Source organism: Bombina bombina, chromosome 7 (genome assembly GCF_027579735.1).
Source record: "Bombina bombina isolate aBomBom1 chromosome 7, aBomBom1.pri, whole genome shotgun sequence".
NCBI lineage: Eukaryota > Metazoa > Chordata > Amphibia > Anura > Bombinatoridae > Bombina > Bombina bombina.
The window spans coordinates 96,503,919-96,523,038 of record NC_069505.1 but is presented as its reverse complement, the minus strand read 5'-3'; the positions used below and the strand labels follow the sequence as shown (position 1 = coordinate 96,523,038).

Genomic DNA, 19,120 nt, shown 5'->3' with positions numbered 1-19,120 from the left:
CTTCAAAGTGCATGCCGTGTCCTTCATTCCATTCAAGAGACCAGAAATTCTCTTCTATGGTGGCTTTATCGGCCACATCTGTCCAGGGGAATGCCATTCAGCAGGCCAGACTGGTCAATTGTAACAACAGACGCCAGCCTACTAGGTTGGGGCGCTGTCTGGAATTCTCTGAAGGCTCAGGGACTATGGAATCAGGAGGAGAGTCTTCTTCCAATAAACATTCTGGAATTGAGAGCAGTCCTCAATGCTCTTCTGGCTTGGCCCCAGTTAGCAACTCGGGGGTTCATCAGGTTCCAGTCGGACAACATCACGACTGTAGCTTATATCAACCATCAGGGAGGGACAAGAAGCTCCCTAGCAATGATGGAAGTATCGAAGATAATTCGCTGGGCAGAGTCTCACTCTTGCCACCTGTCTGCAATCCACATCCCGGGAGTGGAGAACTGGGAGGCGGATTTCTTAAGTCGTCAGACTTTTCATCCGGGGGAGTGGGAACTTCATCCAGAGGTCTTTGCCCAAATACTTCGACGTTGGGGCAAACCAGAGATAGATCTCATGGCGTCTCGACAGAACGCCAAGCTTCCGCGCTACGGGTCCAGATCCAGGGATCCGGGAGCGGTCCTGATAGATGCCTTGACAGCACCATGGACCTTCAGGATGGCTCATGTGTTTCCACCTTTCCCGATGCTTCCTCGGTTGATTGCCAGAATCAAACAGGAGAAAGCATCAGTGATTCTAATAGCGCCTGCATGGCCACGCAGGACTTGGTATACAGATCTGGTGGACATGTCATTCTGTCCACCTTGGTCGTTACCTCTGAAACAGGACCTTCTGATTCAGGGTCCTTTCAAACATCAAAATCTAACTTCTCTGAAGCTGACTGCTTGGAAATTGAACGCTTGATCTTATCAAAGCGTGGTTTTTCTGAGTCAGTTATTGATACCTTAATACAGGCTAGGAAGCCTGTTACCAGAAAGATTTACCATAAAATATGGCGTAAATACCTATATTGGTGCGAATCCAAAAGTTACTCTTGGAGTAAGGTTAGGATTCCTAGGATATTGTCTTTTCTACAAGAAGGTTTAGAAAAGGGGTTATCCGCTAGTTCCTTAAAGGGACAGATCTCAGCTCTGTCCATTCTGTTACACAAGCGTCTGTCAGAAGTTCCAGACGTTCAGGCTTTTTGTCAGGCTTTGGCCAGGATTAAACCTGTGTTTAAAGCTGTGGCTCCACCATGGAGTTTAAACCTTGTTCTTAACGTTTTACAGGGTGTTCCGTTTGAACCCCTTCATTCCATTGATATAAAGTTGTTATCTTGGAAAGTTCTATTTTTAATGGCTATTTCCTCGGCTCGAAGAGTCTCTGAGTTATCAGCCTTACATTGTGATTCTCCTTATTTGATTTTTCACTCGGATAAGGTAGTTCTGCGTACTAAGCCTGGGTTCTTACCTAAGGTAGTCACTAACAGGAATATCAATCAGGAGATTGTTGTTCCATCCTTGTGCCCAAATCCTTCTTCGAGGAAGGAACGTCTTTTGCACAATCTGGATGTAGTTCGTGCCCTTAAATTTTATTTACAGGCAACTAAAGATTTTCGACAAACTTCTTCCCTGTTTGTCGTTTACTCTGGTCAGAGGAGAGGTCAAAAAGCTTCTGCTACCTCTCTCTCTTTTTGGCTTCGTAGCATAATTCGTTTAGCTTTTGAGACTGCTGGACAGCAGCCTCCTGAAAGAATTACAGCTCATTCCACTAGAGCTGTGGCTTCCACTTGGGCCTTTAAGAATGAGGCCTCTGTTGAACAGATTTGCAAGGCTGCAACTTGGTCTTCGCTTCATACTTTTTCCAAATTTTACAAATTTGACACTTTTGCTTCCTCGGAGGCTATTTTTGGGAGAAAGGTTCTTCAGGCAGTGGTTCCTTCTGTATAAAGAGCCTGCCTATCCCTCCCGTCATCCGTGTACTTTTGCTTTGGTATTGGTATCCCACAAGTAATGATGACCCGTGGACTGATCACACTTAACAGAAGAAAACATAATTTATGCTTACCTGATAAATTCCTTTCTTCTGTAGTGTGATCAGTCCACGGCCCGCCCTGTTTTTTAAGGCAGGTAAATATTTTTTAAATTATACTCCAGTCACCACTACACCCTTGGCTTCTCCTTTCTCGTTGGTCCTTGGTCGAATGACTGGAGGTGACGTAGAGGGGAGGAGCTATATAGCAACTCTGCTGGGTGAATCCTCTTGCACTTCCTGTAGGGGAGCAGTTAATATCCCACAAGTAATGATGACCCGTGGACTGATCACACTACAGAAGAAAGGAATTTATCAGGTAAGCATAAATTATGTTTTCTTGAATTCAGACTTCTTCAGACCAGCCACTCCACTGTTTTGAGCAAAGTATTGCTAAGAATATAATGCTAAATCAGATACCAATGAAGATAGCTTGAGGAGCTGAAACTCAGTGCGACCTGTAAGATGGCCGCCGCCCGGATGTCCCCTAGATGTATTATTTTATTTTATATCTAAATGTTTTTTCTCTTGTTAAGTGTATCCAGTCCACGGATCATCCATTACTTATGGGATATTCTCCTTCCCAACAGGAAGTTGCAAGAGGATCACCCACAGCAGAGCTGCTATATAGCTCCTCCCCTAACTGTCATATCCAGTCATTCTCTTGCAAGCCTCAACCAAGATGGAGGTCGTAAGAGGAATGTGGTGTTTTATACTTAGTTTATTCTTCAATTAAAAGTTTGTTATTTTTAAATGGTGCCGGAGTGTACTGTTTATCTCAGGCAGTATTTAGAAGAAGAATCTGCCTGCGTTTTCTATGATCTTAGCAGAAGTAACTAAGATCCATGGCTGTTCTCACATTTTCTGAGGAGTGAGGTAACTTCAGAGAGGGAATGGCGTGCAGGTTTTCCTGCAATAAGGTATGTGCAGTTAATATTTTTCTAGGGATGGAATTTGCTAGAAAATGCTGCTGATACCAAACTAATGTAAGTAAAGCCTTAAATGCAGTGACAGCTACTAGTATCAGGCTTATTAATAGAGATGCATACTCTTATAAAAATGTAATATAAAACGTTTGCTGGCATGTTTAATCGTTTTTATATGTATTTGGTGATAAAACTTATTGGGGCCTAGTTTTTTTCCACATGGCTGGCTTGAATTTGGCCTAGAAACAGTTTCCTTAGGCTTCCCACTGTTGTAATATGAGTGGGAGGGGCCTATTTTGCCGTTTTTTTGCACAGCAAAAATTACAGACACAGACATCCAGCTTCTTCCTGCATGATCCAGGACATCTCTGGAGGGCTCAAAAGGCTTCAAAGTCATTTTTGAGGGAGGTAAAAAGCCACAGTAGAGCTGTGGCAGTTGTTGTGACTGTTTGAAAAAAAAAAAAAAAACGTTTTTGTCTTTTATTATTTTTTGGGTATTAAGGGGTTAATCATCCATTTGCAAGTGTGTGCAATGCTCTGCTAACTTGTTACATACACTGTAAAAATTTCGTTAGTGTAACTGCCTTTTTTCACTGTTATTTAAAATTTTGACAAAATTTTTGTTTCTTAAAGGTGCAGTAACGTTTTTTATATTGCTTGTAAACTTGTTTAAAGTGTTTTCCAAGCTTGCTAGTCTCATTGCTAGTCTGTTTAAACATGTCTGACACAGAGGAAACTACTTGTTCATTATGTTTGAAAGCCATGGTGGAGCCCCATAGGAGAATGTGTACTAAATGTATTGATTTCACCTTAAACAGTAAAGATCAGTCTTTAACTGAGTAGCTCAGTGTATGGAGGTAATCGGCTTAATGGTAGCGGCAATGGACATAGTGCCATTTGCGCGCCTTCATCTCAGACCGCTGCAATTATGCATGCTGAGTCAGTGGAATGGGGATTACACAGATTTGTCCCCTCTGCTAAATCTGGATCAAGAGACCAGAGATTCTCTTCTCTGGTGGTTGTCTCGGGTACACCTGTCCAAGGGTATGACCTTTCGCAGGCCAGATTGGACAATTGTAACAACAGATGCCAGCCTTCTAGGTTGGGGTGCAGTCTGGAATTCCCTGAAGGCACAGGGATCGTGGACTCAGGAGGAGAAACTCCTTCCAATAAATATTCTGGAGTTAAGAGCAATATTCAATGCTCTTCTGGCTTGGCCTCAGTTAGCAACACTGAGGTTCATCAGATTTCAGTCGGACAACATCACGACTGTGGCTTACATCAACCATCAAGGGGGAACCAGGAGTTCCCTAGCGATGTTAGAAGTCTCAAATATAATTCGCAGGGCAGAGTACCACTCTTGCCACCTGTCAGCAATCCATATCCCAGGCGTGGAGAACTGGGAGGCGGATTTTCTAAGTCGTCAGACTTTCCATCCGGGGGAGTGGGAACTCCATCCGGAGGTGTTTGCTCAGTTGATTCATCGTTGGGGCAAACCAGAGTTGGATTTCATGACGTCTCGCCAGAACACCAAGCTTCCTTGTTACGGATCCAGGTCCAGGGACCCAGAAGCAACGCTGATAGATGCCCTAGCAGCGCCTTGGTTCTTCAACCTGGCTTATGTGTTTCCACCGTTTCCTCTGCTCCCTCGACTGATTGCCAAAATCAAACAGGAGAGAGCATCGGGGATTCTGATAGCACCTGCATGGCCACGCAGGACTTGGTATGCAGACCTAGTGGACATGTCATCCTTTCCACCATGGACTCTGCCTCTAAGACAGGACCTTCTGATACAAGGTCCTTTCAATCATCCAAATCTAATTTCTCTGAGACTGACTGCATGGAGATTGAACGCTTGATTCTATCAAAGCGTGGCTTCTCCGAGTCAGTCATTGATACTTTAATACAGGCACGAAAGCCTGTTACCAGGAAAATCTACCACAAGATATGGAGTAAATATCTTTATTGGTGTGAATCCAAGAATTACTCATGGAGTAAGGTTAGGATTCCTAGAATATTGTCTTTTCTCCAAGAGGGCTTGGACAAAGGATTATCAGCTAGTTCCTTAAAGGGACAGATTTCTGCTCTGTCTATTCTTTCGCACAAGCGTCTGGCAGAGGTTCCAGACGTCCAGGCATTTTGCCAGGCTTTGGTTAGAATTAAGCCTGTGTTTAAACCTGTTGCTCCCCCGTGGAGCTTAAACTTGGTTCTTAAAGTTCTTCAAGGAGTTCCGTTGGAACCCCTTCATTCCATTGATATTAAACTTTTATCTTGGAAAGTTCTGTTTTTGATGGCTATTTCCTCGGCTTGGAGAGTCTCTGAGCTATCTGCCTTACAATGTGATTCTCCTTATCTGATTTTTCATGCAGATAAGGTAGTCCTGCGTACCAAACCTGGGTTTTTACCTAAGGTGGTTTCTAACAAGAATATCAATCAAGAGATTGTTGTTCCATCATTGTGTCCTAATCCTTCTTCAAAGAAGGAACGTCTTTTACATAATCTGGACGTAGTCCGTGCCTTGAAGTTTTACTTACAAGCTACTAAAGATTTTCGTCAAACATCTACCCTGTTTGTCGTTTACTCTGGACAGAGGAGAGGTCAAAAAGCTTCGGCAACCTCTCTTTCCTTTTGGCTTCGGAGCATAATACGCCTAGCCTATGAGACTGCTGGACAGCAGCCCCCTGAAAGGATTACAGCTCATTCTACTAGAGCTGTGGCTTCCACCTGGGCCTTTAAAAATGAGGCATCTGTTGAACAGATTTGCAAGGCCGCGACTTGGTCTTCGCTTCACACTTTTTCCAAATTTTCCAAATTTGATACTTTTGCTTCTTCGGAGGCTGTTTTTGGGAGAAAGGTTCTTCAGGCAGTGGTTCCTTCCGCTTAATCCTGCCTTGTCCCTCCCATCATCCGTGTACTTTAGCTTTGGTATTGGTATCCCATAAGTAATGGATGATCCGTGGACTGGATACACTTAACAAGACAAAACATAATTTATGCTTACCTGATAAATTTATTTCTCTTGTAGTGTATCCAGTCCACGGCCTGCCCTGTCCTTTTAAGGCAGGTCTAAATTTTAATTAAACTACAGTCACCACTGCACCCTATGGTTTCTCCTTTCTCTGTTTGTTTTCGGTCGAATGACTGGATATGACAGTTAGGGGAGGAGCTATATAGCAGCTCTGCTGTGGGTGATCCTCTTGCAACTTCCTGTTGGGAAGGAGAATATCCCATAAGTAATGGATGATCCGTGGACTGGATACACTACAAGAGAAATAAATTTATCAGGTAAGCATAAATTATGTTATCTATGAAGAACATATTTAATGTGTAATTCTTCTTTGAAATTGTATATTTATTATAATCATGATTTTATAACTCCACATAACCAACTACAGTTTTCTAAAATACTGTCATAATTTCACACAACATGGAGATGCACATTAATGACATGCTACGTAGATTGATTTTGACACTGGATCACCAACACCATTCTCTAATTAAGGAGATGAGATCCGTTTTTAGTCCAGCTCAGATTGCGCCAAAAGAAAACATGAACGGCGAAGAGGGCAGCCTATTGTTTACTGATCCCCTGAATCAGCCATATGAAGATGATCAATCTGCAGACAACATCTTCATAGATGAGTCACACAAGATGACAAATCAGTATAGTGATCATATGACCATCTTTACAAAGCCCACATCTCTGGCCTAACCCACGAGAGAACACTATAGAGATAGTTGTGATTTGTGATCGATCTCCTATGCTCCCATCTTCTGTGACAGCAATCAAGAGACGGTTTACAAGTTCATCAGTCCCTCAAAAATACCACAGCGCTGAGAACTTCATCTGGATCATTAAATCTGTCGATAACAATATCTCCCTTCTTAGCAGATCCAGGGTGACTTGTTTCCCAGCAGACTCCTAGATGGCACTCAGTTCTCCAGCTGTTTGTGTATTCATGTGGACTATGACAAGAGACTTGGGGGAGCCCAAATCTTGGTGCATATTACTTACCCCTCTTTACCTCAGCTTCAAGCCGGCATAGGTTAAATTAGGTGCGGAGGAGTCAACTTCGTCATGCCTGCTGCTTCCATGCTAATTTCCTATGGCAAGGACAGTCTACATGTTGAGGGACATTGGCGAGTTTGTATGCCATGTTCACTTATTCTACACCTGGATATCAGCATCCCTTTGGACAGCTTCCAAGTTTATTTGATGTTTCTTACAACTACTCCTCTGGCATGAACTAAGTGTTTTATGAGGACTGTATGGTCTGATTTCTCAGTGGATACTTAGTTGTGGGGTTTGTACTGTTTACTTCTAAAGTGTTAACTACCCTAGCTTTCACACTATAGCAATTCACTACTTTGAGGTTTTCTAAAGAATATTTCCATTAGAGGAAACCCTTTTCTCTATTTTTCATATTCCCTCTTTACGCCGCACTCAACGAAGACATTGAGCATGTTCTTGTTAATGTGTTTTGTGCTTTACTAAATGTTCTTGTTTCAAATAGTCATCTAATTAACTGCCTTTATCTGTGAGCATATTCCATATGTTTTAAATGTATGCCCTATGTGTATGATATATATGCCCTCCTATTCTCTCCTTAAAATATCAATCTGAAATAAGTCACATCTCCCCTTATAGGATATAAAGTGTACATTTAAGTCACTAGCCCTAGAATTAGCCTTACTATTTACCCCAAAAATATTAAGCCCATTAGATGATAAACTTTTAAGTAAATGTATTTAATCTACTCATACTAATGCTTATATTCTCTTTCCAGAAGCTTAGCTTACATAACTTTATATATGGTACAACCAAATTTTTATATACACTCGCTAAGTCTGCACTATGACTTTAAGAGGATGTATACCCATGAGCAGCCCTACCTTTTACTGCTAATTTGTGTCAATAGTAAGATCAATTATATCCCCCAGTATTTTTATATATCAATGTCTTTAAAATCTATAAGATTGTAGCATTCCACCCTCGCCATACACGTAACACTATCATAAGCCACAGTTTCTGGTTCACAAAGCAATCCCATTAGCTTCTCATCTATACTCATAGGATTTCATTACCATTGGAATTAGTTGACAATCCCACCTGTAAGCAATACTTAGCAAGCTTTTTTATATCCATGATTCTAGATAGCTGCATCTGTTCTTCCCAAGTTATTTTAAGGACAGACCGCCTACTCCTGTTGTTAAGCCCCTCTCCTCCCTTTCCCACCGGCTCTTATTGCCTGCGGGTCATACCCCCTTTACCCATATCGCCTATTAGTGGCACTTCCCCAGGAGGGGGGCACATACAGAAGTCCTCTATCTTCAACCAGCGACTGAAACACTGGAGGCTGAGTTAAGCTATACTTTTATAGTAGCCAGATTCAGGGAGTCTGCATAGGAGATATATACTGTTACCTCTAATATAGGTGTTTATATGAGATAAGGCTTAATGTACTCTGTTGATATAAAAGAACCGGCTACTTATTTTACAGAACTCTTAACTTATCCTATTATACATCGCAATATGCTAGAATCTAAACAGGAAGACAGAGAACTGACTTAGGTTGGCTACTGTTCATACTATGGGTTTGTCATATATAGTTAATAGTTTTGTTACTTTGCCTACAGCGAGTAATACTGGCTAACCACTCACCTTATTTTCTAGAGGGTACTGAGAAGCCACCTACAACTGAGACAAAACCTAATGTACAACTTGATAGTTAACTACACTTATATTTATTTACATAATATTTGCTCCATTTATCTCATAGTTTTGTCATCATGTTTTTCATTATTCTCCGGGGCCGGTTAGTACCTTATGCTGCCTCGTGAAAGTGTACAATGGAGCTTCAAGAGACCATCTTATTGTAGTTTCTTTTTTTCCTTTTTATGTTCTCATTCCTGTTTAGGACGTTGTTTATTGTTGGTTCAAGAATATGTGTTATTCCTGTCATCTGATGCGCAGAGTAGACCTGGTTGGTGGCCATAAGATTGATCGTGTTCTATCTCTCACCTAATTAATGTTACATTAGGCATATGGCTAGTAAGCCTTTAGCTTTGGCCAGATGTGATGTACCTGTTTGATGTATTTGTCTTTCTATTTATAAACTATTACCATTGACTTAGCTACAGCTACCCCAGTCATCACTGTTTCTGTATTTGAATAAGGCCCTGGAACACTTTATCTTTATATCTCTGTTAAATCTAGGATCACAATTTTCTTATTTAACACAACTTAGTTGAGGGTACATTTTAATACGGAAATATCATTTCTCCAACATAGGTGTGTCCGGTCCACGGCGTCATCCTTACTTGTGGGATATTCTCTTCCCCAACAGGAAATGGCAAAGAGCCCAGCAAAGCTGGTCACATGATCCCTCCTAGGCTCCGCCTACCCCAGTCATTCTCTTTGCCGTTGTACAGGCAACATCTCCACGGAGATGGCTTAGAGTTTTTTAGTGTTTAACTGTAGTTTTTATTATTCAATCAAGAGTTTGTTATTTTAAAATAGTGCTGGTATGTACTATTTACTCAGAAACAGAAAAGAGATGAAGATTTCTGTTTGTATGAGGAAAATGATTTTAGCACCGTAACTAAAATCCATGGCTGTTCCACACAGGACTGTTGAGAGCAATTAACTTCAGTTGGGGGAACAGTGTGCAGTCTCTTACTGCTTGAGGTATGACACATTCTAACAAGACGATGTAATGCTGGAAGCTGTCATTTTCCCTATGGGATCCGGTAAGCCATGTTTATTAAGATAGTAAATAAGGGCTTCACAAGGGCTTATTAAGACTGTAGACTTTTTCTGGGCTAAATCGATTCATTATTAACACATATTTAGCCTTGAGGAATCATTTATTCTGGGTATTTTGATATGATTATATCGGCAGGCACTGTTTTTGACACCTTATTCTTTAGGGGCTTTCCCTAATCATAGTCAGAGCCTCATTTTCGCGCCGGTATGGCGCACTTGTTTTTGAGGACAGCATGGCATGCAGCTGCATGTGTGTGGAGCTCTGTTACATAGAAAAGTCTTTCTGAAGGCATCATTTGGTATCGTATTCCCCTTTGGGCTTGGTTGGGTCTCAGCAAAGCAGATTCCAGGGACTGTAAAGGGGTTAAATATAAAAACGGCTCCGGTTCCGTTATTTTAAGGGTTAAAGCTTCCAAATTTGGTGTGCAATACTTTTAAGGCTTTAAGACACTGTGGTGAAATTTTGGTGAATTTTGAACAATTCCTTCATACTTTTTCGCAATTGCAGTAATAAAGTGTGTTTAGTTTAAAATTTAAAGTGACAGTAACGGTTTTATTTTAAAACGTTTTTTGTGCTTTGTTATCAAGTTTATGCCTGTTTAACATGTCTGAACTTGGAAAAAATGGAAAAAACGTGTCTGAACTACCAGATAGATTGTGTTCTGACTGTGGGGAAACCAAGGTTCCTTCTCATTTAACTATATGTATTTTATGTCATAAAAAAATTTAGTAAAAATGATGCCCAAGATGATTCCTCAAGTGAGGGGAGTAAGCATGGTACTGCATCATCCCCTCCTTCGTCTACACCAGTCTTGCCCATACAGGAGGCCCCTAGTACATCTAGTGCGCCAATACTCCTTACTATGCAACATTTAACGGCTGTAATGGATAATTCTATCAAAAACATTTTAGCCAATATGCCCACTTATCAGCGAAAGCGCGACTGCTCTGTTTTAGAAAATTCTGTAGAGCATGAGAACGCTGATGATATGGTTCCTGAAGGGCCCCTACACCAGTCTGAGGGGGCCAGGGAGGTTTTGTCTGAGGGAGAAATTTCAGATTCAGGAAACATTTCTCAACAAGCTGAACCTGATGTGATTACTTTTAAATTTAAGTTGGAACATCTCCGCGCTCTGCTTAAGGAGGTGTTATCCAATTTGGATGATTGTGATTATCTGGTCATTCCAGAACCACTATGTAAAATGGAAAAGTTCTTAGAGGCCCCGGGGCCCCCCGAAGCTTTTCCTATATCCAAGCGGGTGGCGTACATTGTTAGTAAAGAATGGGACAGGCCCGGTATACCTTTAGTACCTCCCCCCATATTTATAAAATTGTTTTCCTATAGTCGACCCCAGAAAGGACTGATGGCAGACAGTCCCCAAGGTCGAGGGGGCGGTTTCTACTCTACACAAGCGCGCCACTATACCCATAGAAGATAGTTGTGCTTTCCAAGATCCTATGGATAAAAAATTAGAAGGTCTGCTAAAGATGTTTGTTCAGCAAGGTTCCCTTCTACAACCAATTGCATGCATTGTCCCTGTCACTGCAGCCGCGTGTTTCTAGTTTGATGAGCTAGGAAAGGCGATTATTAGTAATTCTTCTTCTTATGAGGAGATTATGGACAGAATTCGTGCTCTTAAATTGGCTAATTCTTTCACCCTAGACGCCACCTTGCAATTGGCTAGGTTAGCGGCGAAAAAATTCTGGGTTTGCTATTGTGGCGCAGAGCGCTTTGGTTAAAATCTTGGGCAGCGGATGCGTCTTCCAAGAACAAATTGCTTGACATTCCTTTCAAGGGGAAAAACACTCTTTGGCCCTGACTTGAAAGAGATTATCTCTGATATCACTGGGGGCAAGGGCCACGCCCTTCCTCAGGATAGGTCTTTTCAAGACCAAAAATAAACCTAAGTTTCGTCCCTTTCGCAGAAACGGATCAGCCCCAAGGGCTACGTCCTCTAAGCAGGAAGGTAATACTTCTCAAGCCAATCCAGCCTGGAGACTTATGCAAGGCTGGAACAAAGGAAAGCAGGCCAGGAAACCTGCCACTGCTACCAAGACAGCATGAAATGCGGGCCCCCGATCCGGGACCGGATCTGGTGGGGGGCAGACTCTCTCTCTTCGCTCAGGCTGGGGCAAGAGATGTTCTGGATCCTTGGGCGCTAGAAATAGTCTCCCAAGGTTATTCTCTGGAGTTCAAGGGGCTTCCTCCAAGGGGGAGGTTCCACAGGTCTCAGTTGTCTTCAGACCACATAAGAAGACAGGCATTCTTACATTGGGTAGAAGACCTGCTAAAAATGGGAGTGATTCATCCTGTTCCATTAGGAGAACAAGGGATGGGGTTCTACTCCAATCTGTTCATAGTTCCCAAAAAAGAGGGAACGTTCTGACCAATCTTAGATCTCAAGATCTTGAACAAGTTTCTCAAGGTTCCATCGTTCAAGATGGAAACCATTCGAACACTTCTTCCTTCCATCCAGGAAGGTCAATTCATGACCAAGGTGGATTTCAAGGATGCGTATCTACATATTCCTATCCACAAGGAACATCATCGGTTCCTAAGGTTTGCATTCCTGGACAAGCATTTCCAGTTTGTGGCGTTTTCTTTCGGATTAGCCACTGCTCCTAGGATTTTCTCATAGGTACTAGGGTCCCTTCTGGCGGTGCTAAGACCAAGGGGCATTGCTGTAGTACCTTACTTGGACGACATTCTGATTCGAGCGTCGTCCCTTCCTCAAGTAAAGGCTCACACGGACATTGTCCTGGCCTTTCTCAGATCTCACGGATGGAAAGTGAACGTGGAAAAGAGTTCTCTATCTCCGTCAACGAGGGTTCCCTTCTTGGGAACTATAATAGACTCCTTAGAAATGAGGATTTTTCTGACAGAAGCCAGAAAAACAAAACTTCTAGACTCTTGTCGGATACTTCATTCCGTTCCTCTTCCTTCCATAGCGCAGTGCATGGAAGTGATAGGTTTGATGGTAGCGGCAATGGACATAGTTCCTTTTGTGCGCATTCATCTAAGACCATTACAACTGTTCATGCTCAGTCAGTGGAATGGGGACTATTCAGACTTGTCTCCGAAGATACAAGTAAATCAGAGGACCAGAGACTCATTCCGTTGGTGGCTGTCCCTGGACAACCTGTCACAAGGGATGACCTTCCGCAGACCAGAGTGGGTCATTGTCACGACCGACGCCAGTCTGATGGGCTGGGGCGCGGTCTGGGGATCCCTGAAAGCTCAGGGTCTTTGGTCTCGGGTAGAATCTCTTCTACCGATAAATATTCTGGAACTGAGAGCGATATTCAATGCTCTCAAAGCTTGGCCTCAGCTAGCGAGGGCCAAGTTCATACATCAACCATCAGGGGGGAACAAGGAGTTCCCTAGCGATGGAAGAAGTGACCAAAATCATTCTATGGGCGGAGTCTCACTCCTGCCACCTGTCTGCTATCCACATCCCAGGAGTGGAAAATTGGGAAGTGGATTTTCTGAGTCGTCAGACATTGCATCCGGGGGAGTGGGAACTCCATCCGGAAATCTTTGCCCAAGTCACTCAACCGTGGGGCATTCCAGACATGGATCTGATGGCCTCTCGTCAGAACTTCAGAGTTCCTTACTACGGGTACAGATCCAGGGATCCCAAGGCGGCTCTAGTGGATGCACTAGTAGCACCTTGGACCTTCAAACTAGCTTATGTGTTCCCGCCGTTTCCTCTCATCCCCAGGCTGGTAGCCAGGATCAATCAGGAGAGGGCGTCGGTGATTTTGATAGCTCCTGCGTGGCCACGCAGGACTTGGTATGCAGATCTGGTGAATATGTCATCGGCTCCACCATGGAAGCTACCTTTGAGACGAGACCTTCTTGTTCTAGGTCCGTTCGACCCACTCCAGCTGACTGCTTGGAGATTGAACGCTTGATCTTATCAAAGCGAGGGTTCTCAGATTCTGTTATTAATACTCTTGTTCAGGCCTGAAAGCCTGTAACCAGAAAAATTACCACATAATTTGGTATATCTGTTGGTGTGAATCTGCAGGATTCCCTTGGGACAAGGTTAAGATTCCTAAGAGTCTATCCTTCCTTCGAGAAGGATTGGAAAAAGGATTATCTGCAAGTTCCTTGATGGGACAGATTTCTGCCTTGTCTGTGTTACTTCACAAAAAGCTGGCAGCTGTGCCAGATGTTCTAGCCTTTGTTCAGGCTCTGGTTAGAATCAAGCCTGTTTACAAAATTTTGACTCCTCCTTGGAGTCTCAACCTAGTTCTTTCAGTTCTTCAGGGGGTTCCGTTTGAACCCTTACATTCCGTTGATATTAAGTTATTATCTTGGAAAGTTTTGTTTTTGGTTGCAATTTCTTCTGCTAGAAGAGTTTCAGAATTATCTGCTCTGCAGTGTTCTTCTCCTTATCTGGTGTTCCATGCAGATAAGGTGGTTTTGCGTACTAAACCTGGTTTTCTTCCAAAAGTTGTTTCTAACAAAAACATTAACCAGGAGATAGTTGTGCCTTCTTTGTGTCCTAATCCAGTTTCAAAGAAGGAACGTTTGTTGCACAACTTGGATGTAGTTCGTGCTCTCAAATTTTACTTAGCAGCTACTAAGGATTTCAGACAAACTTTGTCTTTGTTTGTTGTTTATTCTGGTAAACGGAGAGGTCAAAAAGCAACTTCTACCTCTCTCTCCTTCTGGATTAAAAGCATTATCCGATTGGCTTATGAGACTGCCGGACGGCAGCCTCCTGAAAGAATCACAGCTCACTCCACTAGGGCTGTGGCTTCCACATGGGCCTTCAAGAACGAGGCTTCTGTTGATCAGATATGTAAGGCAGCGACTTGGTCTTCACTGCACACTTTTTCTAAATTTTACAAATTTGATACTTTTGCTTCTTCTGAGGCTATTTTTGGGAGAAAGGTTTTGCAAGCCGTGGTGCCTTCCATTTAGGTGACCTGATTTGCTCCCTCCCTTCATCCGTGTCCTAAAGCTTTGGTATTGGTTCCCACAAGTAAGGATGACGCCGTGGACCGGACACACCTATGTTGGAGAAAACAGAATTTATGTTTACCTGATAAATTACTTTCTCCAACGGTGTGTCCGGTCCACGGCCCGCCCTGGTTTTTTTAATCAGGTCTGATAATTTATTTTCTTTAACTACAGTCACCACGGTAACATATGGTTTCTCCTATGCAAATATTCCTCCTTAACGTCGGTCGAATGACTGGGGTAGGCGGAGCCTAGGAGGGATCATGTGACCAGCTTTGCTGGGCTCTTTGCCATTTCCTGTTGGGGAAGAGAATATCCCACAAGTAAGGATGACGCCGTGGACCGGACACACCGTTGGAGAAAGTAATTTATCAGGTAAACATAAATTCTGTTTTTCATATCTATAATAAGGGACCTCTTAGTATAATGCTTAATCTCTTTTATATGGTAAAATAGGGAGACCACTTCCACTACCTTATATACAGCAACGTATCCATCTATAACAAGGGCGTTGCCAGCGTCCGTGGCAGCACTCTGGGTCCTATTATATTAAGTTGTATAGTCATGGTATAGTATCACGTAACTACCAACCAGCATAATATTATGTATCAGCCTGGCCCAGAAGAGGCCAGTACAGTAGTTACACAAATGCTATACCCTAATGGGAAAAAAATGAGGTTTCACTTATGCACGTTTCATCCTACTGTTTTTCAACTTATACGCTTTGCTTACAAGCTATTATTTTTGAAGTAAGGCAATGTCTCATTGTGTAATCATTGTAATGTCTTAACTATGCAATACCTTGTATATTTTATCAATGTACAAAAACCTCAATAAAAAATTTTCTTTAAAAAAAAAAAAAAATTAGAAAAAGTGTTTTTTTTTTCATCATATTTTTTATAGTAAATTATATGATATGATGAAAATAATGGTATCTTTAGAAAGTCAATTTAATTGTGAGAAAAACGGTATATAATATGTGTGGGTACAGTAAATGAGTGAGAGGAAAATTACAGCTAAACACAAACACAGCAGAAATGTAAAAATAGCCCTGGTCCCTAACGGTAAGAAAATTGAAAAATGGTCTCGTCACTAAGGGGTTAAAGGAATAATTTAGTCAAAATTAAACTTTCATGATTCAGATAGAGCAGACAATTTTAAGCAACTTTCTAATTTACTCCTATTATCAATTTTTCTTCATTCTCTTGGTATCTTTATTTGAAAAAGCAAGAATGTAAGCTTAGGAGCCGGCCCATTTTTAGTTCAGCACCTGACTTTCTGATTGGTGTCTAAATGTAGCCACAAATCAGCAAGCGCTGCCCAGGTTCTGAACCAAAAATGGGCCGGCTCCTAAGCTTACATTTAAATAAAAATACCAAGTGAATGAAGAAAAATTGATAATAGGAGTAAATTAGAAAATTGCTTGAAATTGCTGCTTTATCTGAATCGTCAGCTCTGGAGCAGCAATACCCTGCAGATTCTGAGCTGAACTACTTCTTGCTTATAAGTGTGCAAATGAGTTAAACACATAACTAATGTCAGCAGCTTTGCAAACAGGATATTCACATGAAGAATGCTGTTTCTGCTGTTGACATGGCTAGGGGCCTTTTTTTCCGTCATCCTCAGCCATGAATAGTTTGTATTCCTGCTGATGAAAGCTTAGTAAATGTACTTTGAGGTTTACCTCTATGACACAAAGGGTTTGGTTTCACATAACTGTGCACTTGCTCTTTTCTGTGTCAAAGTTAAAATACAAAGTCCCACACATGGCTCTGAATTTCCTACCCACCATAATAACATCATTATGTAGCAATGTTAACCTTACCTGGTTGCGCACTATCTACAGGTCAGATATCCTAGACTGAGGTTTCCAAGAATTTACTGCACCATCATGGTGGTTGACGCCAATATTTCCAAAATTCTTGTTGATGACTCCCAGAATAGTAAAACTCTATTTCCCAACTACGAAACCATTAACTGAACCCAAATTTTTCTTTCATGATTCAGATAGAGCATGCAATTTTCTAATGTACTCCTATTAGCAAATTTTCTTCATTCTCTTGGTATCTTTATTTGAAAAGCAAGAATGTAAGTTTAGATGCCGGCCCGTTTTTGGTGAACAACCTGGGTTGTTCTTGCTGATTGGTGGATTAATTTAACCGACCAATAAACAAGTGCTATCCAGGGTCTGAACTAAAAAATAGCTTAGATGTCTTTTTTTTTTTTCAAATAAAGGTGGCAAGAGAACGAAGAAAAATTGATAATAGGAGTAAATTAGAAAGTTGCTTAAAGTTGCATGCTCTATCTGAATCACAAAAGAAAAAAATTGGTTTCAGTGTCCCTTTAATAAAAAATATAGCCTGCCACATTTTAAAAACCTTAAAAATCTGTACACAACTAAAATATGATAATGGTTACAAACAAAAAATTATATTATAATATTACTCTAACTCTTATGAAATTGTTAATGGCACAAATGCAAATGTTGCTTAAAGGGACACTGCACAGTAAATGTATTTACCCTTAATGGTTTCCCAAATGACTTGTTATACCAGCTGCAGAACATTACATATACATTAAAGTGGTTATGTTATTTTTTGTATTTGAACTAGCTATTTTTGCTCATTGAAACCAGAGCCAATTTCTCTCAAGAACATGTCCATTCAAATGGACTGAGCCTTCAGGAAGAGCAGACATGCGTATCTTATGTCTCAGTCCATACACAAAGGCCAATACTCAGGCACTTGTCATTTTTATTATGGATGGTGGTTTTACTGAGAAAAAACTGCCATGTCTATTGCAAGAATAAACCTAAAGTGCAGTTTCTGTAATGCAGCTGCTATAACAAGTAAGTGGGAACAACTTAAGAGAATGTAGTGTCCCTTTAACTGAAAACATGTGTCAAACTCATTAGGCCATCTGTAATTATTTAGCTACCCCCATGGTTCATTTTCACATTAGTTGGGGCCTGTGTATATTTTGTTTCAGTGTATTTATATGAAACCCCAACAGAAACACCCCCCACCCAGAACATACCATTTTGAAAAAGCTTCTAATTTACTTGCTTCTTTCCCGTGATATTCTGTGTTGAAGAGATACCTAGGTAGCATCTGGAACACTATAATGCAGGAAATAGAGCTGCCCTCTAGTGCTCTTGCTAATGGATACGATTCTTGCAAAACTGCTACCATATAGTGCTTCAAATATAGGCCGGCTCTTAAGCATACGTACCTGGTTTTCAACAAAAGATACCAATAGAATAAAGAAAAAATCATAATAGAAGTAAATTAGAAAGTTGTTTAAAATTGTTTGCTCTATCTGTCTGACTCGTGAAAGAAATTTTTCGGGTTTCATGTCCCTTTAATATGTTAGAATATTTTATTATTGCACTGTTGCTTGTATACAACTGTGTTTAACCCTTGCAATGGGGCCAAACACATGTTTGTCTGCTCCGTACAGCAGTGCACTACTTAGCTGAGCACATTTGGTAAGCCAATGCCAAAAAGCATACGTGTGTAGTCACCAGCTAGCTCCCAGTAGTATAGGTGAACAAAGTAGATTGGAAAATGGAAGTGAATTTAAGTGAGTTACAATTCCATGCTGAATCTGAATCATTATTTTCCTGTCCCTTTAATGAATTTAATTATTGCCCTTTGTAATCATTTTGATTGTGTTGTCTTTCTGTGCCACAACCATACAGTATTTACAGCATTATAATGTGAAACCCATTGTACAATAATAACCAACAATACACATGAACGGGTTTTGTGCATATAGTGTTTGAACAAATTCATGAAACTTATTTCTCTTCCTCTTTTCACTTTTTTCTTTCCTCCCTCTTCCAACCCATGTCTTACCTCTAATATTCTTTTTCTTTCATTTTTTTTTAACTATTTTACCCAATAATACTATATTCTGTGTCCCATTCTAATGCTTTCTCATTGATATTACCCTTTAATGTCCTATGTTTTTGTTTCCTTTCATTTGTTCATTCATTATTACTGCCTCTATTGCTCACCCTCTCTCTGTCTCTCCTCTATTTCTCTCTTCTCTCTCTCGTCTGTCTCCTCTCTTCTCTCTTGTCTGTCTCCTCTCTTTCTCTCGTGTCTGTCTCCTCTCTTTCTCTCTCGTGTCTGTCTCTTCTATTTCTCTCTCGTGTCTGTCTCCTCTATTTCTCTCGCGTGTCTGTCTCCTCTATTTCTCTCTCGTGTCTGTCTCCTCTATTTCTCTCTCGTGTCTGTCTCCTCTATTTCTCTATTTCTCTCTCGTGTCTGTCTCCTCTCTTTCTCTCTCGTGTCTGTCTTCTCCATTTCTCTATTCTCTCTTGCGTCTGTCTCCTCTATTTCTCTCTCGTGTCTGTCTCCTCTCTTTCTCTTTCATGTCTGTCTCCTCTCTCTTTCTATCTCGTGTCTGTCTCCTCTATTTTTCTCTCCTCTCTCGCATCTG

The 19,120-nt window shown here is 41.3% G+C and overlaps 1 protein-coding gene across 2 annotated transcripts in view; it reads left to right on the top strand.

Moving 5' to 3' along the window:
- Positions 1–19,120, top strand: part of DEAF1 (DEAF1 transcription factor) — a 150,124-nt gene that overhangs the window by 63,285 nt on the left and 67,719 nt on the right. The window lies entirely within an intron of this gene.